The sequence below is a fragment of the Zeugodacus cucurbitae genome, chromosome 3, assembly GCF_028554725.1.
Source record: "Zeugodacus cucurbitae isolate PBARC_wt_2022May chromosome 3, idZeuCucr1.2, whole genome shotgun sequence".
Lineage (NCBI taxonomy): Eukaryota > Metazoa > Arthropoda > Insecta > Diptera > Tephritidae > Zeugodacus > Zeugodacus cucurbitae.
Window position 1 is genome coordinate 71,238,756 of NC_071668.1, and position 27,682 is coordinate 71,266,437.

The window sequence follows — 27,682 nt, forward strand, 5'->3', positions numbered from 1 at the left end:
CCCGCACCAACGCATCCAATTGTTCTGCAATTTTTTTAACGGTTCATTATGCGACACTCAACAGTACAAATAACAAAAGTAATTCAGTGGAAATGTATAATATGTAACTGCAAGTGTATATGTTGCCATGTGTCATCCGCACTTTCGCTTTCGCCGTTGGTTTCTGCAAAATGAAATCACATTGTGAATCACGAAATTCATTTAAAATGCGTCTGTCCGTTAGTCAATATATTTGGTGAACTTTCAAAAGGTATGAGACAGTATTTGTAGATCGCTTCTGAGTGAATTGGCCTTTCTAGTTATTTCAAATTTTTTTTTCTGTTAACTTTTTCATTTTATTATTTGTTTATGACAATTTCACTTTCATTGCCGGCCATTCGACAGCGATCTATTGAAAGTTGTTGGTTGGTTATTTGTGGTTGTATGTATTTTTTTTAATTTTATGAATGGAAAAATTACAGCTACTCGTTTGAAAAATAGTTAAATAAATTAAGCAAGAAGCGCTATTTAGTTAAAATGCTAATCGCTTTCAAACTGCATGCGACGCTTAATTTCTAACTAAAGTCCACAAGCTAACTTATAGCATTTATTTTTTTCTTGTTATTGTTATTGTTTTTGTGTTTACAGCTAACCACTAGCCGGTGTTCAAGCAGCGCTTAACGCTTACGGCTGCGATGTAAAGTCAAATTTTCTATTTATACTCTCGCTGTTGTTGCTCTACTGTAGATGCTCATCAACGATTTGTTTGTTTGTGATCTTTCACTTCGATTTCCGCCTTTATCTGTTTATATTTGTTTAATTTCATGTTTTTTTTTTTGCTTTAATTTACAGATTGCTTAGTCAAATTTCTCAGAAAGAATTCCCTGTCAGCGCTCGACCCAAATTCGATTTGAAGACTGCCCTTGAGGTATTCGAAACTTATGAAGGTGCGAAATGTTTTGTGAAAAGAAAGGAGCTAATGAGGCATGAATAGTCAGAGGAATTTGATGTGAGTAATAGCTTAGTTTCCAAATGCAAATTGAAATGTTGAGTGCGAAATGGTCAGGAAATTCCGACAGACATTTTCGATGCATATGCTTTCAACTTTCAACCTTCTGAAAAATGTTTGGAAAACTAGTAGCCTTTAAAGCTTCATCTAACACCTACTCCCTAGACAGTAAAATAGTCCTATTGTTGATAATCTATCTAGTAAACCTGAGCAAGTTTGTACGTATTTTCTTCAGGTACTTTAAAAAAAAATATTTATACTCAAGTACCTATTATTTCCAATTTCCAGTTATAGTTGTGTGAAAAAATGTTATTTCAAGGTTTTTGGTTGGGCTACGATGGTCGATACTTTTAAGGAAGAAGATTTGATCTCAAACTTTGTTCTACTGCACATTTTAGATCAAGTAAGTTCATTAACATTAGATTTTAGTATCGACCGTTGGAAAATTAAACGGAAAAGAGTCCAGAACCGAAGACAATTGTCCATTAAAAATATTTTCACAGTTAAATTAAACTGGCTTATATAGAAGTCAGTTTATGTAGTCCTTAATTGAGTCAATTAGTATATTGTATGTTCACATTTAAATTGGTATTTGATTTAAACTTAATTCGATTTTCATCAAATTAAATACTAATTGCGCAATTAATATATATTTTTTTGTAATGAGAAATCCTTAAATATTCAATTAGTAAATTAAATTAAATTAATGTATTAAGAGAGAAGTTATTACCTCGTTATTTAGTGATTTTTGCATATTTTTGTAATTTTAGGAACTTTTTCATTATAAATTGAATTCAATTTATGCCTTAATTGAGAATTATTTAATTACGCAATTAGTGATATTTGAGTATTTCTTAAAAATCTAAAGTTTTTAATGTAAATTTAATTAAATGACTTCCTCAATTGAGAACTCGTTAATTACTCAATTAGTGATTTTTGCATACTTTTAGCATAGTAGTATTTAAATCTCTAAAAAGGGTGGGCATAAATAAAAGTGCAAGTAGTAAAATTGCAGATACTATTTTTGTTGTAGTAGGTTACAATATTTTTCGAAAACGGCTCGAGTATTAAGTGCACAGTCTTGGTCCATTCCGTCACTAATATATATTTTTATTATCTTGTAACAGAGTAGAATCTATCTCAAAGCTTCACCTAACCTATAAACTCACTTCCTTTATCGAATTTTCTTCCATCCTCGATTCTTTGATCTACTACTCACATTACCACCTCTATTTTGTATTTTCTCGTGCACAGCATGACAATTCCCGCCACTTAATCGCTATGTAAATACACCATTTCAATCCCTGCCTAATGCAAGGTACGAGTATTTGAAAATCTGCAAACGATTAAATGTGTCACGCCCCAATTGCGTGACCACTCAACGGCGATTGTCGAGCAGATTAATTAAAGTGAGGCAACCAGCGTCACTAATTGATGTAAATTAAATTAAATTTTATTCTCGGCAAATGCAATGTAGCACAAATACAATACAACATTCTTTTGACGGCACAAAGCAGACACACACACTTATATACATTTGTACAGCGGCAGCCAATTTGTTTGCAATTTCTTGCAAGAATTTATCGGTTTTTATTTTATTTTTATTCTGCTTATTTTTGCTGTTTGCAGCTAATTAAAATTCTAAAAATGTCTTCGCCTACATTCGCTTAGTGTCGGCGGCGCGTCTTCGGCGAGCGCTTCTCTTTTTTATTTCACAAAAGCACAGTTATTCATTACGTGCATTTTTTCGACCATTTATTGTGCGCCGTTTTGGCGCACGCGGCGACTTAATTCCGCCAAGTGGCTGTGCCATTTTTTCCATTCCCATTTTTTCGCTCGTTCGCTGCAGACACGTACCATTGTCACTGTTTGTTGTTGCCAATAAGGCGATTTATTTTTTTGTATATATGTATGTGTCGAAGACCGCAAAAAGTCACTCAACCTCAGACGTTGTGTAAACAGTAGGCCAACAGTCAACCAACAGCTGATTAATATTTTTAGCCAGCTTGACTTGCATTTGTCTTTGTTATTGTCTCTGTTCGCTGTCAGCGCCGTCGTAACCTATAAAACTTGACATTAGCCAAAGTCGGCTATAAGCCATAAGCGTCGCTAAGTCGGGCTTGCATTGTAATAGGAAATGGCTATGCAATATAGGCGCTTATATAGTCGGGCAATCATTCGCATTTGCAAAGTAAACAAGCAATTATAGTGTCTACATTTTCGGCGGCCAGTTGCAGTTTTTGGTAGACAATAAATAGCTATAGAATTGTAAATGGTATGCAATTTTATGGTGCACTATGTCAAATTGCAATGAGAAAACCCAGAAAAGTATAAAAAATATCTGTTGCATTTGGTTTAATTACTTTAGAATGTGTGTTATAAAATGTGTAATTAATTGAGTCAATTAGTACACATTGGTGAAGACAATTTACTAATTGACTTAATCAAGGTGTTGGCTGACCTCATTTCACATTAATTAATTAGCCAGTTTGTAAATATTAATCCTGGAGTATTACAACAGAAATCAAGACGTTATTTCCCAACTCAATTAAACTTCTATAAAATTTAAAATCATCTATGAAATTTGTTGAATAAAAATAGCTGAAATATGAATGACGATTAAGCCTTTAATATAATATTAAGTATTAAGTTTAAAAGATTGAATCACAACAACATCAAAGGTGCACAGCCAATATCCGACAAATCATTCCTACTCTGATAATTAAGACAGTTTTCGATGTTCCTAAATTGAATTCAATTAAAAATTAGATTTTTAATCGCTAAGTTAAAAAAAAAAATATTTTATAACCATCAATATTATTGCAACTAGAAAGAAAATCAATATTTTTGAAACAATATTATTGGAAAGTAAGAGTATGAAAAAATATTAAAATTGTATGTTAGAAGTGTTCTATTGACTGTATTTAACTAAACATTACTTATTCATCAGTGGCGAAAGCTTCGTGGTTTATGTGATTTGACAACACTTAAAAATTCAAAAAAATTATTAAAACACAAAGAACTTGAATAAAATTTTACATATATTAATTAGAAAATTAAAAAAATATATTAATTAAAAAAAAATTACTTAATTGAGCAATTAACAAAGATTTCAATTGAACTCAATTTACAATTTATGAATAACATCTCTACAATTTAGTTAACAAAACAATTAAAAGAGGTGTTAGATGAACTAAATTAAGTATTAATGAAGCTATAATTAACATAATTATATAATTAACATATATAAACGTAGCATGTATATGTTGATCTAATAAAAACTATTTTTCTATATTACATGACTTTTTCCTACTATATACATATCAAAGTATATGTACATATATTGCAGAGAAACAAAAATATTTGCTGTCTAAGAAACTTTAATGAGAATATCATCATTTTGAAGTTTTTTTTCTATGATAATAATACCAAATAAAAATCCACAAATATTCGCAAAAAACCACTAAAACGGCTATTGAACTCGGAATAAATTGGACTACAGATATAAGACATAAGAGAAGACGAGGCAGATATAATTTAAATGAAGTCAATTATTGAGCTCAACACAAGTAGCATTAATGAAAGAAATTTTGTGCGGGAAATACCTTTTTGAGTATTAAAAAACTTAGATTCAACTATTGTGTAAAGAAAAAACGAAATTCTTTTTTGGCAATAAAGTTAATGGCTCAAAGCAATCGCAGGCTGCTTCAAACACTAGTGAGCGCATTGACCTTCAGTCTTCATTTACTCGCATAGTGGAACTTAAAGAGGTCTTTGTTATACGAGGGCTAATATATATATTTCTGGCCTAGGCAACACTAAGTGTTGCCAGGTGCAATCTGACGTTTCCATTGGAAAGTTTGACACTTTTTAGCATAACATCACTCAGAACGTTTTGTCATTTAATCGTGAATTGTTTTATTTACAGGGAATTAAAAAATTCATCTCGGCCAAAAAATGGAGTTAACTCATGAACATTTTCGTGCGATCATTTTTCACAACTTTCGACGGGGATTATCGCGACAAGAGTGCATCGATGAACTAAAATCTTTGTATGGCTATGAAACACCATCCTATAGCACTGTGAAAAACTGGTACAACGAATTCAATCGTGGCCGACGCTCTCTCAAAAACGAATTTCGTGAAGGTCGTCCAAAAACAACCGTTGTGCCAGAAAACATCGATGCCGTACGTGAACTGATAATGCAAGACCGTCATGTAACATACCTTCAGAAAGAGGCATGCCTATGCATTTCTCCCACCAGCATACATTCGATATTGCATGAACACCTGGCCGCAAAAAAAGGTTTGTTCTCGTTAGATCCCGCACAATTTGACAATCGCTCAAAAAAAGTGCTTCGAAAATTGGTTTGAGTGCATGCCAAAGTGTATAAATCTTGATGGAGAATATTTTGAAAAACAATAAAACCATTTTCGTTGATAAATATTCCTATTATTAGGCCAGAAATATATATATCAGCCCTCGTATGCGGACATTAACTTAAGAGCTTTCTAAAGACATTTTTATATAATTTTCCGGACTTTTTTGGAGTTGTTGTAGAGGGCAATAAACTTTGGAGAGGTTGAGTTGAAAATTATTTCGTTTGTGAGTAGAAAGTAAATCAACGAACTATATTTCTTACGTAGCTTAATTTATACGTTTCAATTTATATGAGATTCGTGAGGTAGCTGCTGCAATCCTTGCAATAATAATTAAACCACAAAATAGTTAATACAATTATTTTACTCAAACCAACAAAAATTGTCAAATATTCTCTTTCGACACCACATCCCAATATTCAAACAACTAGACAAACCACAACAGTTCTCTTCTGTGACAAATCGTTCTTTTCCGTTCTTCGCGGCAAATAAGCCAATTAAATGGCTCGTTAAAGTTGTGAATTCATGACATTTTATTATGAAACTTCTTTAATTCTCACCATTGTACTCATGACAATTTTCGTTTCGCTAATTCAATTCACAACCTGCCAACGCTTTTCATTACAACTCAAAAAAGAAGATTTAATAAAAAAAAGGTACCAACTAAACACGCTGATGACAGAGGCGTTACTAAAATAACAGTAAACTAGCGGTATGTCAAGCGATTTAACGGCAAATACGAATGCAATCGGTGACGCGCTACACAATGACAACCACAAAGCCAAGCCATTGCGGAAACGTCATAAACAGCTAATAAAATGCATTACAAGCCGAAAAGCCGAATACATTGTGGTAATAAGCTGTAGCAGCAATGAAAGAAACTCTAAGCTGACAACTGTCAGTTGTGACGATGAGCATGCGAAAATCCACGACAACATACATTTTTTTTTGATGTTCTTTTGACAGTTTGTGTTATTCTAGTAAGCAGGTGTGTGTCTTTGTTTAGCTTTCTGTGCTAGTGGCCTCGTCTACTGATTAGTTGATGACTAGTTGCATGCACGAACTATTCTGATTCAATTAAACCGTTGCAAAATGCCGTTTTGTTGGAAGGGATTTTCTTTGAAAAAAAATTATGTTTATGTTTGTGTGAAATTACGAACGCATGTTGAATTGAATTATGTAACTTACTTTTGATACTTTTATGAAAATCATGCTAACTCATGGCATAAATATTGAGGTTAATTACAAGTAAGTATATAAGTTTTTTGAAAGAAAACATTACGTGAACTAAATGTCCACAAATAGTTGTACTTAAGAACTCAAGTAAGTTTATTGCGCTCCACAAATAATTAAATATGATATTTAACTATAATTTAATTTTTTTAAGCATTCCTAAGCAAAAATTTGTTAAAGTTTACGATAGACCACCCGGTTATCATCTTCTATCAAATATTAGAAAATCGCAGAAAAACAAAAAAAGCCTAAATGTATGCAACGTTTTGCAGTATATCTGCTGTATTTAAAAAATAACATTGCCTACATTTAGGATAAAGTTACATAAACTATTTGAACAATTTTATTTTAACTGGGCTAGGTAAATTTTGTAGTTCCAGAACACATTTTCAGGAATGAAAGAGTCAAAAAGTACCATAAATGATTTGACTCTAAATTGCCTTATATATATATATATTTGGCGTAGGAACCGCTTTAAGCGATTATAGCCGAATCCACCAGAGCGCGCCACTCATTCCTCCTTTTTGCTTTTTGGCGCCAACTGGAAACACCAAGTGAAGCCAGGTCACTTTGCACTTGGTCTTTCCACCGGAGTGGAGGTCGTCCTCTTCCGCGGCTTCCTCCAGCGGGTACTGCATCGAATACTTTCAGAGCTGGAGTGTTTTCTTCCATCCGTACAACATGACCTAGCCAGCGTGGCCGCTGTCTTTTTATTCGCTGAACTATGTCAATGTCGTCGTATAAATCGTACAGCTCATCGTTCCATCGTCTGCGGTATTCGCCGTTGCCAATGTTTAGAGGACCATAAATCTTGCGCAAAACCTTTCTCTCGAAAACCCCAAGAGTCGTCTCATCGGATGTTGTCATCGTCCACGCTTCAGCGCCATACATCAGGACGGGAATAATGAGCGACTTATAGAGTTTGATTTTGGTTCGTCGAGAGAGGACTTTACTTTTCAATTGCCTACTCAGTCCAAAGTAGCACCTGTTGGCAAGAGTGATTCTGCGTTGGATTTCAAGGCTGACATTGTTGGTGTTGTTAATGCTGGTTCCCAGATAAACGAAATTATCTACAACTTCAAAGTTATGACTGTCAACAGTGACGTGGGAGCCAAGACGCGAGTGCGCTGACTGTTTGTTTGATGACAGGAGATATTTCGTCTTGTCCTCATTGCCTTAACTACTAATAATTAATTGAAATTGTTTGGGTTGATAAATAAGTCTTCCAAAAACTGTCTAAAGGAGCTATACTCGTACCAGTGTGACAAATTCAAAAAAATCGTTTTTGGTTTTGCTTATTCGCTAGTTTATACTTTTAAATATCGGCAAGATATCTCGAATAGTTTTATAATGGCAACGTTCTTAGGAGCGACCGCTCGCAGGCATAAATAGTATAGTTGAAACTTTAAACGGAATTTCTCGAAACGACATTTCTTTAAATTGCAGACATCAAAACTTAAGGAGAAATTTACCGATCGACTACCGACCAAATTGAAACTGAGTATTCTTGAATATATTTACTATACAATGATTGCGATCATTTTAATTGGTTGAAAATTTTCCATTTGGTATATAAAAACGATAATTTTTTAACTAAAAATTGTATTATCGTTGTATAGCAAATACCTTCAACTTTAATTAACATTTTAAGTTTTTTTGTTTCTGCTACTCATTCGGCCGGAATCATATCAGCGTTTGGGGAACTTTTTTTGACACCTCTTAAGATAGCACATAACTCCGTTATTTTTCCATATTTTTGTAAAAAAAAGTCAAATATAGCTGAAAATATACCTTATTATGTCCAAAATACTTTGAAACATTCGATCGAGTACTTTCTTTAAATAAAATATTCTCTAATTTCTAAATCTCCTAATTTTTCATGGGTTACACTGAGACAGCCCCTTAAGGCCATCCGTTATGTAATCTTAATTGATTTTAAATATTAAATCTTCCTTTATAATATTTGGGGTGGAAATGCAGAAAAATGTAGATATGATGTGAATGAAAATTGCAAATATGGATTTATTAGAACCATCCTCATCAGCTATATACATATATATATACATATATGTATTAAACATTAGTTGGAGTTTGGATATTCTAAATATTTTTCGCAAGAAATTATTATTGACAGATTTGTATTGAAATAACATTATTTTCTTATCCAATATTTGTAATTTTTTGAGGTTAAAATCTAGGTAAGATATATCATTATTACCATTGCTATGACCGATGGATCTATAACACCCAAACTGAACCGAATTTAATTAAGGGCTACTAATACAACTACAACAATGAAACATCTTTTGGTATAAAATATCATCAAAATAATGATATTTTTCCCATTATACTAGGCGTCAGTTCTCTCTCTAACGGGTACTTCGAAATGTGCCTTGAAATTTTTTCCATGGGTTGCTTCTTCCATGGTTTTGTGTCCGATATATATTTGTATTAGCTCGATACATTCGATTATCTATCGAAATCTCATTTTCATTCACATCTCCTGAGATCTTCATAGTCTATGTAATAAGTATTTAGGAACCTAAAAATTCCAAAAATAAATTTAAAAATTTCTTCTCACTTAGTTTAACCTCTAAAACAGTATTTCTACCAATATTTGAGTTCATGTTGCTATTGAGCTCTCAACAAATAATTTGGCTACAAAGAAGAAGAAAGCAATAAAATTGTTAGTTTTGTAACAATTTTGCCTTAGCATTTACTACTAAATACAAGCATTACATAAGAATCTCAAGCAGCTGTTCCCAAATGATTAGCACACAGCAACCAACACATGCAACTTAATCTCCACAGTAATGGATCTAATTGCATTTTGTTTTTATTTTGTCAACTAAATGCGGAAGTTGTGGCACCTCAACTGCGCAAGCGCAACAACACAGTCGTTTGAAGACTTAAAACTGTCTTCCCCCGGTGAGCGCGGAGTGCAGACAAAAACCGGCAGCACCGTTTGTCACACTCACAGCGCGCCAACATGCCGCAAGCATTTAGTTTGTTGTATTTTATTTGTTGAGCCGCTCCCGTTGTTTTTTCCCCCAACTGTCACGCCAACAGTTGCGCGATTATTACGGAATTCTCGCGATGTCACTCTCACAGCTGTGCGCCCACAATTTTACGGTGTCGATGCTTTTGTGCCTTTTTTCTTGTTTTTATTTTTATTGATGTTGTTGTTGCTCTTCACTAATTCGCTTTTTATGCTTTGACTGCACATTTACCGGATATACCGTTACGTTGGTATGGTGCTAAGAATACCGCTAGATTTGCTGCTAGGCAGGCAGCGCACAGGGCGCTAGCAAGTAAGTGAGTGTGCACGAGTGAGTAAGGTATGTTTTGCAGCTTATAGCGGTGTTGACAAGCATAAACCGTCATCATAACAAACAATTATGCCGCAGCATTGACAGTCAAAAGTTGTTGGCTTTTATATACATACTTTGTATGAAGACTCTATGTATGTCTGTTTGTATGAATCAAGAAAATGTCAGCACTGTGAGAAGCAAAATCAACCACACACACATATACACACATTACATTTATGCACTCGCATAGTTCGCACATAGTCAAGAAGACACTTCATTAATAGACATTGTCTGTTCGGTTGGTTTGGTTGACTGCCTGAAAAAGTAGGCCATTCGGCGGTTACTCATACGCCACCGCATGCACGCAAATGGTGTCAGTTGTAGCACAATTGCATGCTTTTATAGCTATGACAAACCATATAATAGTTTTGTTGTTTTTGTTGTTTCTCATACTTTTTGCCATACTAAGTTCAGCGCGCTGTTGTTGTCGTGATTGTTGTTGGTTTATGATTGTTGCACGCATTCTTTGCATTTGTTTGTTCGTGTGTTTTTTTGCTTTGTTGTTACTTTTTTCTGCTTTTCGCCTGTTGTTATTGTTCTATTGTATTATGTTGCTGGCCGTATAGAAAGAAGTGTCATACCACAATTGCCTTTTCAACGCACAATTTTTCCATTCAAGCGATTTGTTCTAGTTGCTTTACCATATTTTCGATGTTGGTTTAACCTGACCTATTGACTTTTATTTGCACAAACTAGTAACCAGTAAGTAAAAGAGTGAGTGGAGACTTGAAGGAAGTAAATTAATTAGTGCACTGTTAGAAATGTATGTATAAGAGCTGCAGTAAAATTAAAGGTTTCATGATACTTTTCAAAGCATACATAAAACAAGAGTCTATGCAAAGCCGCTGAATATTTTCTCTGTCTGTCTAATTCTATCTGGAGAAGAATGATGGGAGTACAGCAGACTCAAATAAAAATAAAGTGCTTTGAAATAAGATTCACGAATATTAATTGAGTAATCGAAATACAACTTCATTACTATTCACCTCAGCTAAATTCGTACCCGAAATGGTGGCCAAATGTCAATCAGATTTTCCATATTGCTTATTCTTTATTACAAAAAATATTTTTGATTAATTTTCTCTCGGTGGCTTTAAAAATTACGGACAACTGCGGCTCTGAAAGTTTACTAAGTAAGGGATTCTAAATAATAACGATTTTCTTACCAAGAAGCTCTTTGAGAACACAATCTACATTCCATATCGAATTTTTCACAGCAACACTTAAGGAAAAATTAAAAATTAATGTATTCCATAAAATAACCCTTTAATTTATTGTGGCACTAACAAATGTAATATAACCTAAGCTACAGTTTAATAATATGGTAATAATTTCGTTTCTAATAAGAGGTTTGGCTGTTAGTAAGTAAGCTCAGTAATTACGATAAATGTCATAAGAAGAACAGTTATCTATACCCTTTAACCCTCTCAATCCGAATGTTCAAAGATACCTATCGTAGAAAATAAGTGTTAAAATGGGTTATTGGTTGTCTATTCTTAACATTATTTGTTTGCATTCGTGATATTTTAAATAGAATCGTGTTCATTTGCCAAAATAGAGCGAATGGTTGGACCACTTTACGATGCCTCTTGTCTCGATGGATTATGCGAAATATGTTTTATTTACTTCAACGGATTTTCAGACGAAAGGGTTAAATCTTATTTGAAAATAATAATTTTAACATTGTTCTCTAGACTCAAGTACTTACCTTTGAGTCAAAGTTGAAAAATTATATTATTGAGGAGAGTCATTCTGCAAAAAACAAAAGAAAAGAGTAATTATATAATTAATGCTTAACGTTTTTTTATTATATATTTATATATAATCGATTTATAAGGTTGAAAAAACGTTTTCTGAAATTTACTTAAAAATAATAGTTAATCACCTATAATATGTACTAGACGCTATAAATTCTGTAGACCTTGTAAACTAACAAATCGAATAAACTACTAGTATAAATGGACTGGTATAATCAAACGGATATCGAATGGCTGTTATTACACTTTAATATACAAAGGGGTTTTCAATAGGAACGCTATAAAAGTAGACCGATAGGGAAAGCAAACGACATTTCTATTCCGTAAGGTTTGCCATTTCATCATGGAAAGAGGAACGATACAAAAACGAGTCGAAATTATTAAAATCAACTACCGAAATTCGGAGTCAGTGACCTCAACCAGACTACGTCCAATTTATGGTCGGCTTATTTCTGCTGAAATGCAGCAACCCACTCGTTACTTCTCGCTACCGTTAAATGATAACCGAATATTTTTGGCCCGATCTGGATGTTATGGACTTAGACAATATGTGGTTCCAACAGGACGGCGCCACAAGCTCCACAGCGAATGTCACAATCGATTTATTGAAAACCAAGTTTGCTAAACGTGTTATCTCACTAAATGGCCCAGTCGAACCGTTTTTGCTTTATTAAAAAAAACTCTTATTGAAAACCCTTTATTTAAAATATCAAACTCAACTGAATAGATTCTATTTTTTTTAAAAGCTCAACCTAAATGAGGATAAAAGCGGTGAATTGAAAGCAATCGCGACAATAGAATTAAATAAGTGGTATCAAAAAAATATATATTATTAAATTAATCATTTCATTCTGAGTTTAATTAATTCATTTTTGGCAAATAGCATTCAAATATAGATCGTTGCCTACAATTAGGCAATAAATTCTCAAAACATATTATATGAGAGTTATACACCTTTTTGGTGAAGCTATCTCTGCTATATGAACATGTTCAAAATTTCAAAAAGTCGCTATTAGTTTAAAATTTCTAATAAAAAACCTTTCTTTTCTTTACCTTTGAATTCCTACAATAATTATTTCATTATGTATTTTGGCACAACCTTAACCTACCAGCATAAAGCAACCGCAGACAGGAGAAATTACAGCGTTTATTTTATATATGTATGAAATATGGATCTACTTGGTGCTTAGCAGTCAGTGTTGCCATGAGTACCCTGGCCACATGCGACACTTTCGCTCATTAAAATTTAAGAAAAAAGTCGATAGTGTGACGAATATTCATTATGGATTGCTGTTAAATACAGTTTGCTATAATATGACTGCGGCTGAAAGAAGGGTGACAACCATGTTCACTGATTCTCTGTAATTAATCACATACTTAACATTCACAGTCACTTTTTCAATTAATTAAAGCCTATTTAAGCGCATTTTAAGTTAGAATTTATCTGATAATAATGTCTACAAAACCTAACTGTAATTTTATGCAACACACTCTTTGTTTTTGTTTAAGCAAAATTCTCAGCATTTTTCACACGCTTGCGGCGCGCTGACAATTATCGCCCTTTTCGTGCTAAATCAAAGCCTAGAAAGAATGAAAAAAGTGGATGCTACTGTTTTATTGCTTCTACACTTCACTGAATTTTCTCAACCAAGCTTTTACTACGCTCTGTTTACGCTTCTAAAACCCAAGCACTGCAACAACAATCATCTGCATAAATTCTTAGCATGTACCATTTTCATGACGCTCAGCTGGCCAATTTTCCCCCTTTTTCAGCATTTATTATTAGTCGCATCCAACTGGTCATTTATAAATGTCTATGACAACTGCCAACAACAACAAACAACCATAATAATAGCACTTGTAATGCAAATAAAACTGTCACATTTACACACTTAAAATGTCATTAAAAGCATGGCGAGTAACTCTTTGCCACACATATCTTCATTAGAATTCTAATCTGTGAGAAAATGCCAAGTTATGTTCGAATGACCGCAAAATGGTCTAGAAAATGTTGGCAGGGAAAAGTTTTTATTTATGGCGAAGTCAACAGATAGAGTGCAATTATGAAGAATAAAAATCTTGATAAAAAATGAGTTGACAATTTGGCATATTAACATAAATAAATATAAGTCAATCATTAATAACTAACAGTAAAGTGGTGGTGAAAAAAAATTGAGATAGTCCTGACCTTAGAAAATATTAGCATTAAATATTTTAGGGCTCTATAAAAATTTAACAAATTAAAAAACATAATCTTCTCCTTCTTTTCTTTCTTAAATCTGTGTTTATAATGATATATTATTAGTTAAGTTCATAGCCGTCAATTTATTGTTAAATGAAGATACAAGAAAGTTAAATTTACAATGCTCCGAAAAGTATACGCAATCATCACCAACCATTAAATTATATACTCCTTTCGGAACTTATCTTCTCTGAAAATATGTTGCTATCTGAAATAATTCCGAAATATAAAACAAAAAATAAAAAGCATTATAGCCTTTTGGCACAGCCAAATAAATTTAATACATGAAGAATATAATTGAAAAATCAGTTTTTACCTTTCACACAGCCGGCGACTCGATTAAAGATCAGCTGTAATATATTTTGGTTTTAGTTGTTCATAAAAAGTAGGTAAGGTTCATCAGCTGATTGCTATTTGATCAATAAACACAGCCAAATTTAAGGCGTAGACCACAACCCGCAAAGCTCCAGTTTTAATTCAATTTATATTCGATTAAAAATTAATGTAGTACAACAAGATTTTTATTTTGTATGGTAAATCTATCTAAATCAAGCAATAATCGAGCCGGTTAATTGATCAATTAATTCTTGTGCGAAAATTCTATTATAAGCTTTCAAAATTGATTCATGCAACTTTTTTTTCCATTTTTTTTTATTTTTTTTTTCAGAACCATCAACATCTCAAGAATATTGTGTTAAAGTTTTAGGTCATTCGGAGAAAAACTAACGAAGTTACAGCAGGTTGAATGACGGTACCTCCAGCTACCTGCGCTGAGTGTACAAAACTTTGAATCGATTTTCCCAAATGTCATTTTTAAAGTCGGTGACCAGCCTACAGGAAAAACTACTGCATCGATCGTTTTTCAATTTTGACCAAATATTCTACATATGTATAGCTCTCGAATGACGAATTTTTTCCAAAAATTTTAATTACTAACAATTTTACAATAACAAATAGGCCGATTTTTTCGTCTAAAAACGTCATTTTGGCTTGAAAATGGTACCAAAAATTGAAAAATTAAAAAAAAACTCGACGTCAATTGAAAGATAAACTAATAAACTAATGAAAGCATTTTGATATTTTGGTTTCGGATGATCTAAAAAAATTCATGAAAAAAGGTCTTTTTTCGACGAAACAAACCTTACCCCCCCTTAAATGAAACATAACTAAGTTTTTACAAACATTTATATTCCTAATTTTCCGTTTTATAACTCTTGTTTCGAAAATATTGGCAGACAATTCAAAAATAGAATGAAAAGTGCTAAACACCGATTACTGAGATCCTTCTTAAGCCGACTTTCAATAAACAATCTTCCAATTTTTCCTACTCAAGAAATTTGTGTTCCGAAAACATTGCCTACAATTCAGCGCGTAGCAAAAAAAAAACTTAATCCGACTGAGGACTAAACAATCACGTATGTTTGGTATGTATTCAAATATAATATAATACGAATCGTTGGGAAGAGTACTTCGAATGGAACACAGTCTTCAGAAAATCTATTTTCATATTTTTGAAGTTCTTCTCGAGACAAAATTTTATTTAAACCTCATATTCGATTTTATTAGCCGATTACTATTTATTCTTCATCATATAGTGCTAGAACGATGATTAGGTTAAAGAGCAAGGTCTGTGCTAACTAAACTGCACAGAGAGTACCAGTGATATAAGTCTCTCTCTATAACAATAAGAGAGAACCTTTATAATTTTATTATTAATAATTTTTACTAGGAAACGTTAATATTCCTGGACACTGATCTGACTAGGGATCTCAGAACATTACCTTTACCAAATTTTTCACGTCACTGTACCTATCATACACGAAATACATGTCTACAAATACCGATGTGTAACTAAGAGTGAAATCTTAGCAACTATGCAACGAATTAAGTGTCCATAATAACCTGTCGCCAATGTCGAAGGGCAACACTTGGAAACGATGCGAAGAAGTGACGGACGATGTGAAAGCGGTACGTTGGATTGGCAAATGCTGAGCGGTCACGTGGAAAATTGCAAATACGACTTTCAACGACATTTGACTTGGCACAAAGTGCCCTATTTAATGTCAAAATACCATACAATAACAACAACAATGACAAAGCACAAACTGCCAAACACACACACATTGTTGCAAATCATAATAACACACATCATAATAAAAGTAATAAAAAAATATTAGAGCGCAATAAATGGCAATGAGGAGGAGAAAATTTGGCAAACAACTACAACAACAACAAAGTAAACAGTAGAGATTGAAGAGGCAGCAGCAGAATGTTGCACACTGCATTGCACGGCAAAACTGTCAAGTCGAATGCGCAATATTTGCTCGTTCAATAAAAGTCAAAATATTTTGCTGGCGAAATGGCAAATCAGCAAGCAACAACAACAATTTGCAACAAAAACAAAGTGCAATCAAAGCCAATGGGCGTTAAAAAGCAGCGAGTGTGGCAAGTATGTATGTAATGTGTGGCAAGCATGCTCAAGCGATGGCAACATTACACCTACCAGCTGTCTGTCTGTCTGTCTGTCTATTTGTCTGCCGCGTGCTTGTGTGCCGCACATTAAGGTTAAAGCGAACGATGAACGGTGCAGCAAAAACAATAATACGAACATTTTGCACAGCAACGGCATATTGTTTAATAGAACAGAACGAATTCGGTTGCACGTTGCATGCACCGCACACACACACACACACACACACACTCACACTCACACTCATGTTGGAAACGTCATAACTGCAATAAATATTGACTGAGTACGTTCAAGGCAGCGCAAACAACAACAATAAAGACATAGAAAAGTAGCAAAAAAAAACCTCAATGCGCGTTAGAAAGATGCGGTAAACCATTCAGTAATGAGCAAATGTGCACTCTGCTGGAAAAATAGCAGCAACAATAATAGCAACAACGTTTAGTATGGGCCATGAAAATCATATTACTCATGCTTGAAGGTAAAGAAAATCTTGGAAAAAAAAGTTAAAATGTGCAAAAAATTGCAGTGCTCTTAATATTACAAGCAATTTTCTACATGTCAACAGAAATCAAGGCAATTTGCGATGAATTTGTTGTTTATAAAAAGTTTCATTACTGTGACTAGCTTGAGGTGGTATAAAGTATAGGAAATTTAGAGCTTAACTGAGGTGAAGTGTAGTGTTTGTCTATGGGAAAATTAAATTAATTAGCACACAAATTTTGTAAAATATAATGATGGAAAGCTGAAGGTTAAATAAATGTTTTTCACTCAAGTTTAAAAGATTTTTCATTCTCTTCAATCTTTGCTTAAATGATTATAATAAGAAATAGTCTACGAGATTACACTTTTCTTGAAGTGGTTTACTGAAATTACTTATGTATTCCAGTAAGTCCTTTACTCTTGAAATCAGTAAAAGTTCTTTCTTTATCATTAGAACACAGCACTAACTAAGTAATTTTTAGCTTTATTTATTTATCGTTCAAGATCCTTTTTTTTTTTTTGTTATTAGTTATTCGAGATTTACATCAGTTTCCCAACTTTTCAGAACAATACCAAGCAGGAACAGTTAAATTGTCTGCCAACAGCAGCGAGAAACATCCTCGTTGATATCACCGGCAATATAGTGCAACTTCATTGAACAACCTCATTGCACCACAAGTTTAGTCAAAGATAACTTTCATATTACCAAAATATCACCTTTCAAAGTTTCGGCTTTTCACTGATTCTCAGAAAGCTTCTTTTTATGTTCACCGTATGGAATAATACTATACATGCATCTATAGACTCGATACTCTGACTATAAAACTTAGAGCAACTTAGAAATCAATTCCTTTACTACTTCAATATATCTTATTCGTAAGAATATTAGGGTACCGCTAAAGGCTACGAAGGTTATATTACGAGTAGTTGTCGATAAAATACTCAATTGTTAATGGAAAATAAAAATTTTACAACCGATACTGATCTTCTTTTATTTAATTTCATTACCATAAGAGGTCTGTATACCCCTGACAAATTGCGGCGTTTATCCGGATTAATCGTCTCAGTTAACTATTTTGCCAACTCCGATTTAATCCTCAAAATCTTTCATTGGCAACATTGTTAAAAATGGCTATTTAAGAGAGTTTCAAACTCACTGTACTGCCGTCTGTAACCTACAAATTTGGATCTGATTAAGTGCAGAGTTAATCGGGATTAACGCTGCCGTCTGTCAAGGCTATAACGACATTTGACTGAAATATTGATAGTAGTCTTCTAGTAAAATTTACAATAGAAATTTTTGGTGTGATTATGGTGTCATCGAGCGTTTGAACCATCTTTTAAGCTTTTTTAGTCTTTCCTAAGCTTTCACCGCCTTTTGCATTGCCATACATACCTTCAGTAGAAGATCTAATATATTCGTTCGTTTTAAGAAGTGAAAGAATAAAAATAATGGAATGGAAGAAACCTTTAACATTCACAAGTCCCATATTAATGAGGTAAATGAATATCGGAACATATTAAAAAATAATTGCTTCGGTATTACATACTACTATCAATTCTAGATAAAAACCGAAAAAAATATAAAATTTAATTCCATCTTCCAAATAGTAATTATTTCAGACCCACCCTTATAGGTGGTGTGTTCAATAAATAACGATAATTTTCGTTTTTTAATTATTCACGACGTCGCCATTCGATATTATTATCGTCGAAACATTTCTCAATTTTTTTTGAAATTTTTGGGATAACCTTTAGCTTCTTCAACGAGTTTTGGTATGCTTGTAAAATGATGGCCCTTCAAAGTTCAATTTATTTTTGTAAAATCATTCAGTCATGTGTGACGAATATGGAGGCTGGGGCATCGTTACATTATTGTTTTGGCAAAGAATTCATGAATTCATTCATATATGAATATCAACATTAAAAAGAAAAAAATTGGTAATTGCATTTACCAAACTCACGAAATTCCCGTTATTTTTTGAACACACCACATATATATAAATTTATCGTTATATACCCACACCTACTACAAGCAGGTTAGTAAGCGTCATCAAAGTTGAAATGTCATTCAAAGTAGTAAAAATTGCACACCTCCTTAATTAAAATCAGACGCTGCGAAGTGTGTGTTCTTAAGAGACTACACATTACAACCAGACAGCTCAGATGGGTGTATACTCTTACACACATAATCAAATGTTAAGTAACTTCCCAGGCTCAAGCAATGCGAAACGTGCAACCGTAGCAGACGATCGTTCATAGCACATTTGTAACATTTAATTACCGTTATTTTATATGTTAAATCGCGCCTGAAGTGCAGAGCAAAGGGAAAAAATAAAATTTCGAAGTAAAAAACTCTTTTTTTATTTTTTTTTATTTTTTCCTCATTTTTTTCACAACACCGCCGAGACCGTGTGAGTAACGCCGGAGCACATATTTCTTTCGCACCAACAACAACAACAATAATAATAATAACCACATATAAGTACGACTTCGCATAAAAGTTCTAGCAGAGAACAAATGGCGGTGGCAAAAAGGGGCGTACACTGCAGCCGAAGAGTTTCGAAAAGAACGCCACAGAATTTACCGTAGTTTGAGACAGTTTGAAGTAAAAAAAAAAAACAACAAAAATAATACAAAAGTAGTAAGAACAAAAATGGGCGAAAAAGTTGCACAACCAAAGGTTGCATGTACAGCAACAACAAAAACATGCAACAACAAGCAACCTATAACTCAGGAGTGTAAAACAACAACAACATGCAAGGCTATAAGATTTCAGTTGGCTCACATGCACTCGGCAAATGCAGCACTGTGCGGCAGGCAAGCGGGCAGACTGTGGCAAGACATAATACCCGCGTGGCTGCAGCTAAATGACGCTGCCGCAGATTGAAGCGGAAAAGTGTAGGTAATACTTCTTTGTGAGAGAGACTTTAAGAGGGCAATGAAAAAAGTTGTAAATTTCCACGAGTGGCAAGCACAGCGCACGCATGAGTGGTGGGCGGCAAGGCAAGGCACGGCAGCAACAACAAACACACTCATGCTACTAACGACTCCCATAAGTGCCGGGACGGACAGCAATCGTTGAGCGTGCAGCGTTGCAGCAAAGGTACACACATGTGAATAAATAGCAAGTTTACTTTGCTGCACGTGTATATGGGTGCGCGTGTGTTTGCGTGTGCGTGTGCAGGGGTACGTGCAACAAGTTCTCTGCGAGACATGGCATCATAATTCAACGCATAAATGCGCCACTGACACAAAGTGCAGTCGTAAAGAACACAAACAACACACACACATATGCATACTGGCTACATAGCAACGTGCAACATGCAGCACACGCACACAACTTTGAAAGTTGTCGTAATGAAGTTGAGTAGTCACAGCGGCACGGTGTGTAGGGAAATGGAGTGCGCGTAGAAAAAAATAGGGAAATTCTTCAAGTGGAAAATAACTTGCAAATAAATGCAAAAAGTGTGTTGACTGTATCAGTTGGTGTTTGTGCAACATCACTGCCAAAGCAAATCTATTGTCATACTTTATTGCCCAGCATTACGGCTTTGTCGTTTTAAAGTGTATGCATTCGTTGGCGATTTATGTGCCATAGCGTTGGCAAATGTGTAAGCAAAGACATGGGTTTTATGGCAGAGAACTCTCGTTGGTAAATATAAGAAGTACTTCTAACACACCCTAATGTCTTCTCAAAGATCGGAAGAAAGAGTCTTCTAATAAGCAATTCTTTTTAACCAATCTTTGTAGCCTGGATCCCAAAATTGATTTTCTACCAGTGATTCCATACGTGATTTGAACGCAAAGGATAATTTATTGTATCACAGTCAATATTCATGCTTACACTTGCCTTCATTGTAAAATCTCTTCTTTCTAAAACTTCGGACCCAAGGCTCAGCGAGCTATGGCTTCATACTCAACTTCTTTACCTATAAAACTACATCCATTTCCCTTCTAGCCAATGGTTATCGTAAAGAGATCTCTGTCCTTAGACCTTTTGATATTACAAATTACTTAAGGCTCGATTACAAAGCAATTATTAAATTCGCCTTCTATCTACTTCGAAAGGATTTAAAAATCGTCATGAAAAATTGTCTTACCTCTCCCAGTAATTAGAAACATGTCAAATGATGATCTCTTTTTGGAACGATCTCAGTTTTTATAACCCAGATATATGAAAACTTTCTATAATGTCTATAATTAATAGAATACTATATTCCGAGATCATGAGCTATGAGAGTTGTTACTCTAAGTCTATATTCTCTTTGTTCCTAGTAACTCAATTCTTTGATGAAGATGCTTCATATATAGCTCAAAGAACCCTTCAAGCCTTATCATCGTATCACTAATACCCTAATCTCATACTGGTTAAGTCATTTTGCAATATCCTTTCTGATATTGTGTTCATTGAAAGATACGGACGATCCTAGTGTGTTACAATTTTAGATTCAGCAGTGGCAATATTAGCTTCAGACTATATCAAACATAAAATTAGTCAAAGTCAACCATACAGTAAATGGAGATCAAGAAGACAACTACTATGGCCGGTTTAGTCAAAGGAAGATGAACCGAAAGGTAGTTCGTACTATGAAGGGGTGTCTTCATACACAGAATGTAAGGAACTTTAGTTTGGAATCAGTTCTGGATACATAAAAGTATGTCCAAACCTCTTCAATTAGAGTCTACTTTACCTTGACTTCGCTAACAGTTACTAGAAAAAAATATTTATGTAATATTCTAGCGTTCTTGTAAATCTGGAATACAATAACACCAAGGATGGCTCAAGTGCGGTCGCTTCCGATCATGCATTCAGGCAATCTCCCTTTTTCACTGAATTACCAAATTAGGAACTTCACAGGAGGTCCTCCATCGGAGTGGAGGTCTCCCTCTTCCTCGGCTTCCACCAGCGGGTACTGCATCGAATACTTTCAGAGCTGGACCACTTTCATCCATTCGAACAACATGACATCAGCTTACACAGCCGTATTAGTTTTGCGGGGATACCAAATTCAGACATCGCGGCATAAAGGCAGCTCCTTTCGTACTGTCGAAAGCAGCTTTAAAGTCGACAAAGAGATGGTGTGTGTCGATCCCATTTCCAGGTCTAAAGCCACACTAATTAGGTCCAGTCAGTTTGTTGACGGTGGGCTTTAGTCTTTCACACAATACGCTGGACAGAACCTTATACGCGATGTTCAGGAGGTTTATCCGACGGTAATTGGCGCAAATTGTGGGGTCTCCCTTTTTGTGTATTGGGCAGAGTACACTGAGATTCCAATCGTCAGGCATGCTTTCTTCCGACCATATTCTGCAAAGAAGCTGATGCAAACACCTTATCAGCTCTTCGCCGCCGTATTTGAATAGCTCGGCCGGTAATCCATCGGCCCCCGCCGCCTTATTGTTCTTCAAGCGGGTAATTGCTATTCGAATTTCTTCACGGTCGGGCAATGGAACATCTGCTCCATCGTCGTCGATTGGGTTCGCCATCTCCTGGTGTTGTACTTTCACTGCCATTCAGCAGGCTGGAAAAGTGTTCCCTCCACCAACTCAGTATACTCTGTATACTCTGGTCATCAATAACTAGATCACCTCTGGGGGTCCTACAGGTGTGTGCTCCGGTCTTGAAACCTTCAGTTAGTCGCCGGATCTTTTCGTAAAATTTTCGACAGGAGACTATTAGTGTTACAAAATTCATGTTTCCCCCCGACTTCAAGCATATTATTACGTGATTGACTCTCAGATGTCATTAGAAAGAATCCCTTATTTATCCAAGGTTGTCGAAGATAACTGGTAATATACCTTCGAGTTCTTCGAGAATCGACACGCCTATCTTCAAAATCGTTTTTAAGGAACAAGATATAGGAGAAAGTAGAATACCAAAAACTTAAGAGTTCCCTTTCGTACCATAAATTTCCAAAAGATGTCATAAAATAATCTGAAACTCCCCTCTCTCTTGAAAAGTAAACCTTTATTTTTTAAAACTCATGCACAAGGTTCCATTCGAACTGTCAATTAAAAGTCTGCACTCTCATTGAACGGTGTATTTCTCCGCAACTCTATGACAATTGCAGCTCTGGCGGCACAATCAAATGCAAATTTTCACCGTTATTTGTCAGTTTTGACATTTTTGATTTATGGCTTTTTGTTTTTACTTCTTACTCAGCGGGCGACCTACAGCGATTGCTGGTCAATTTCTCTTCGCAAAGGTGTGTTTCTACCTACATACGTGTTGCTTTTTCCCTAGAATTCGCAAATAATCGGCGTACACCTTTGAACTGCGGGTTAATCGTTTGTGATTTTTCTGTTGTTGTATGCAAGTTTTTGTTGTTGTGTTAATTGTTGTGTTGCTGTTTTCTAAATTTTCGCAATTTTCTACTTTTCTTTGGCGATGGATAGTTTGCCCTGCTTGCACTATACTATTACTTGAGCTTTTCTCTGACGCAGAAATTATAACTTCTAGTTGTTGTTGTTTTCTTTCTTTTTTTTGCCGTTCAAGCTGTCTCATAAACTTTATTCTTGCATATTTTCCATCATTAATGTATTTTTTCTCACTTGCTGGTGATTTTCCCCGCCATCGTCTTGCAGCCAATCCATCTATTGCCCTTTTGCTTGGCCACGCTCGATTAAGTACACGTGCCTGTCGGGCATTTTAAGTGTGTGTGTGTGTGTGTGTGTGTGTGTGTGTGTGTGTGTGTGCGTGTGCGTATGGCTGTGATTTGCTTGCTCTCGATATTTGTTGCCGCCATAATTATAATTTCCACTTTTTCCCTCAGTTCTTTAGTTTTCTTTGCAGCCTATACGCGTGATTGTTGTTGCGGCGGCCGCTTTTAATCGCTTTATTAATTGCTACCGCGAATCGTATAATTTTCACTTTTTTCTTTGATTTTTTTTTTGTTTTGTTTTTTCCTTAAGTGCAGCCGCGTACAACAAGTTTCGTTTTTATGATTTGGTTCCACGAATGACAACAAAGTTGTTTTGTGCTTTTATTGCTCATAATTCTCAAGCCTATGCTGGTTTTCTCGCTCACTAAATATAGTATGTATGTATGCTACTTATTAAAGCTTACCTTTAATGGCGTCTTCAACACTTTCTTTGGTAATTATATGTGATTAAAACATTTAAATTTTAGTTTTTGGCAAATATTGTCTACTTTGTTGGCACTAATTTTAAGTTTTAACATGTTTTAATCACATTTAATTAAATTGTAAGAAAGTGTTAAGTTTTCTGCTTACAAAATGTAACATTAAACTACAAATAGTGTACATCTATATATTTATTTATGCAAATAATACATTTTAATAATTAAAGCATCCTCATTTTTGGTATTATTTTCAGCAATCTTATACAATTCTTCAAAAATCAAATATGTCTCCAAGAAACTCTGTTGAAGTAGTGTTCTTTCTTAACTTTCAAGTACCTAACAATGTAATTTAAACTCTAACTCTTATAGAGTAAATATTACGACGGAATGTTGGAGTGCTACTCAAAGTGTAAGTTCATACCATCATTGAACACTTAGAAAATACTTTTCCAATCCTTAAGGTTTACAATAGTAATATATAAATGATCATGTAAACTTTACTCTATCGAAGTATATGTACATATATTAAACTCTATCTCCAATTTATATCACAGTCCATAATATATTCTGGGCATCTTATGCGAACCGCTTCATATGTTCTCAAAATACACTAGTATTTATCAATTTCCAATTAGTTTATTTATTCAAAATCTCAGACATTGGATACGTTCGTCATGTTTATACTACAAATAATGGTGATCTTCCAACACGCGACCGACAAACACCTGAATCCAGAAGACGGAACGTTCCAACAATCCCACTAGGAATCATATGCAGAGCAATGTAATCAAAGTCTTAATTGATTATCAATTTAATTGAGATAGTCCATATAATAGCCTTAGCCCTCGAGTCTTAATCATCCGCGTTGAACAAAGAACATAAGATTTTTGTATTACTCTTGAAACACAAACACCAAATATACTATTAGGTCTACAACTTTGCTTCCGCCGTTTTCCAATAGATGTCTCTAGGGTCAAGCACCGGTCGATTAAATTGATTTTTTTTATGTCGATCTTGGACATTTGCGTCAACATTAACCCAATATTAACCCAAATATTTGTAGAAATCTGTTTGCATCCCAAACTTATTCTCAACTGAAAATGTCACTTTTTGAGTCGAATTCTCGACATTTGCGGGATATTTTCCTTTTCTTTTTTAATTCCAAGAAAAGTGCGGCTGAGGCTCATCGACATTTGTAACCGTTATTATACAAAAAAAAACTTAAATTTACAAAAAAAAAGAGGAACCAAAGTAGTAGACCTAATGTCTATACTAATATTATAAAGCTGAAGAGTATGTTTGTTTGTTTGAACGCACTAATCTCCGAAACTACTGGTTCGAATTGAATAATTCTTTTTGTGTTGGATAGTCCATTTATCGAGGAAGGCAATAGGCTATATAGCATCGACCAATAGCGATAGAGCGAAGAAACAGTGGTAAATGTGTAAAAAACGGGGGAAATTATTTATCTTTGACGGCTTCCGTTCCTTGTGCTGCGAAAGCGGTTCAAGATACACAAAAGTTATGTATGAAAGAATTATTTCTTTTTTAATTATCTAAAAAAAAGTCCGTGAGTACCGTTTTGGTGATAACTAATTTGGTCGAAATTATTAGTTAGAGTTGTATTAACATAATAATATTAATCTTTTTCCAAATAAATGTGTTGTTGGTTAAGAATATTTAATTCTGAATAAAATTGTCTTTGACGACACTTAATTTCAACGAACAGCTTAAAAGATAATATTGCAAATAAATAACTCCGAATCAAAATCAACTCGCACTCTGCGCTGCTCTGCTGGCCGGCTGGTCGGCTCCGTACTGAACGGTCGAACGCAGCAGCGCTAATTTGTTTTTGCGATATATTATTATCGTAATAATACTTTTTAAACACATTTTCATTTTGTAGTTGTTTTCTACATAGTAGATTTTTTTGTTTAGTATATTACTTTGTTTCTAATAGTTTCACAGTAATGAATCCTTTTTTGTTTTCATGTAGATTATTAATTAAATAAGTAGGTTAGTACAATATAAATTCAACTTTCTTTTATTTTCAAAACAAATAATTTCACGCATGGCAATGACTGCGCGGTCAGCTAGTATAGTATAAGGTAGGCAAGCATTCACCAAATTTATCTTACGTATTTAAATGAGAAGACCTTAGCTCAGAGTTTGGACTCAGAATATTATATAAATCTTATCATCTTATATTTTCTGAAATTGTATGGTATTTCCGGAAACCATCGGAGGTTCTCAAAGATTTCTTAGGCATAAGTTAAGTTATAGCTAGAATCCTGGTAACATTCGAATCAACGGAGAGAGTGCGGAAACCTTTCATGCTAATTACTTTTTAAAAATTCTTTAATTGTATTCAACATTGTAAAGCTTGGGTATTCATCTAAGAAAAACACTTAGGGACAACATTGATGATATCTTGTTTTGGAATTTGTTATTAAATAAATATTGTCTTTAGCTTCTACCAACATCTCACAATACCTTTTTGATCTTCTGGTATATCTCAGTAGATTTCATAAACAACCAAGAACTGCAATGGACGATGCCTGACTAGTTAGATATTTTACTTAAAGGAATATAAGAGATTTCGGTTTTTAGAGGTAGGAAATTTTGTCCCAAAGCTCTGGTTTTCACACGGAAGGTTGAGAGTTCTTTCGTCTAGAACAGATTTTATGAACATACTTTTGAAGGATTTACACTGTCCAAAAATAATATTTAATTCAATAATCAGCAAATCAGTGAAGACACATACAAAATTTCCACTGAAATTTGGAGATCAACTAGAGGCTCACATGTGACTCTGTGCAGTAAGAGAAATTTCCAAAAAATTCCGCCAAATAAATAATTTCTAATTAATCTGAGTGTGACTAACAGAAAATTCCTCCACATATGCCTCAAAATGCATTCGTACTATATATAGGAATATATGTATATGAATGTCTCCAGATTTAAATATTTTTTTATGCTCACACCGTCACTCAAGAGCGACGTCAGTTCGAATTTATTGCATTTTATAAAGAATGCCGCCACAGCGTTGTGACAAGCTGTTGCCCGAGGTGTTGCGCTTCGATACACAATATATACATACATACTTTTAAGCACTCACCTATACATTTACCTATATATATGTTTGTATGTTGGTATATTTGTATAAACTTCGCTTCTTTCCACACCTCAAATGTGTGAATATTGTGGCATGAATACAAGTAAGTATGTGCGTGTGTCAGCTTGACTCCATTAAAAAATGTGAAAGTGGTTAAACCACAAAAAGAAGTACACTAAAAAATCTCAGCAGCAACAACAACAACAACAACAAACAATAAAATAATATAACTACAACAACCACAGCCGTGCTGTGATGAGCAACCAGCCGCCACAATGCAATCGAAAGGGGTTTGCGCGGTGTGTGCGCAGTCACCACCGCAACAACAACAACAACAAATACTTAGCAATTGAAATAAAGTTGTCGCATCGAAGTTGTGTGCTGCATCAATGTCGGGTGGTCGATGAGCGTCGATGCTGATGCTAATGCTGACGCTATTGTTGTTGTTATATTATTATTGTTGCTGCTGCTGCTGCTGCTGCTGCTGAAGTCTTCATAAATTTACGTGCTTTCACGTTTATATTGCGTTTTTTCTGGTTTGGCATTTTTTGTATATATTTGA

General features: G+C 34.4%; 1 protein-coding gene across 1 annotated transcript in view; it reads right to left on the reverse strand.

Moving 5' to 3' along the window:
* LOC105217592 (mucin-2) overlaps positions 1-27,682 on the reverse strand; it is a 98,015-nt gene that overhangs the window by 58,918 nt on the left and 11,415 nt on the right. The window contains exon 2 of the mRNA XM_054227234.1: positions 11,681-11,724. The gene's annotated coding sequence lies outside the window, so the exon portion shown is untranslated. The remainder of the gene's footprint in view (positions 1-11,680; positions 11,725-27,682) is intronic.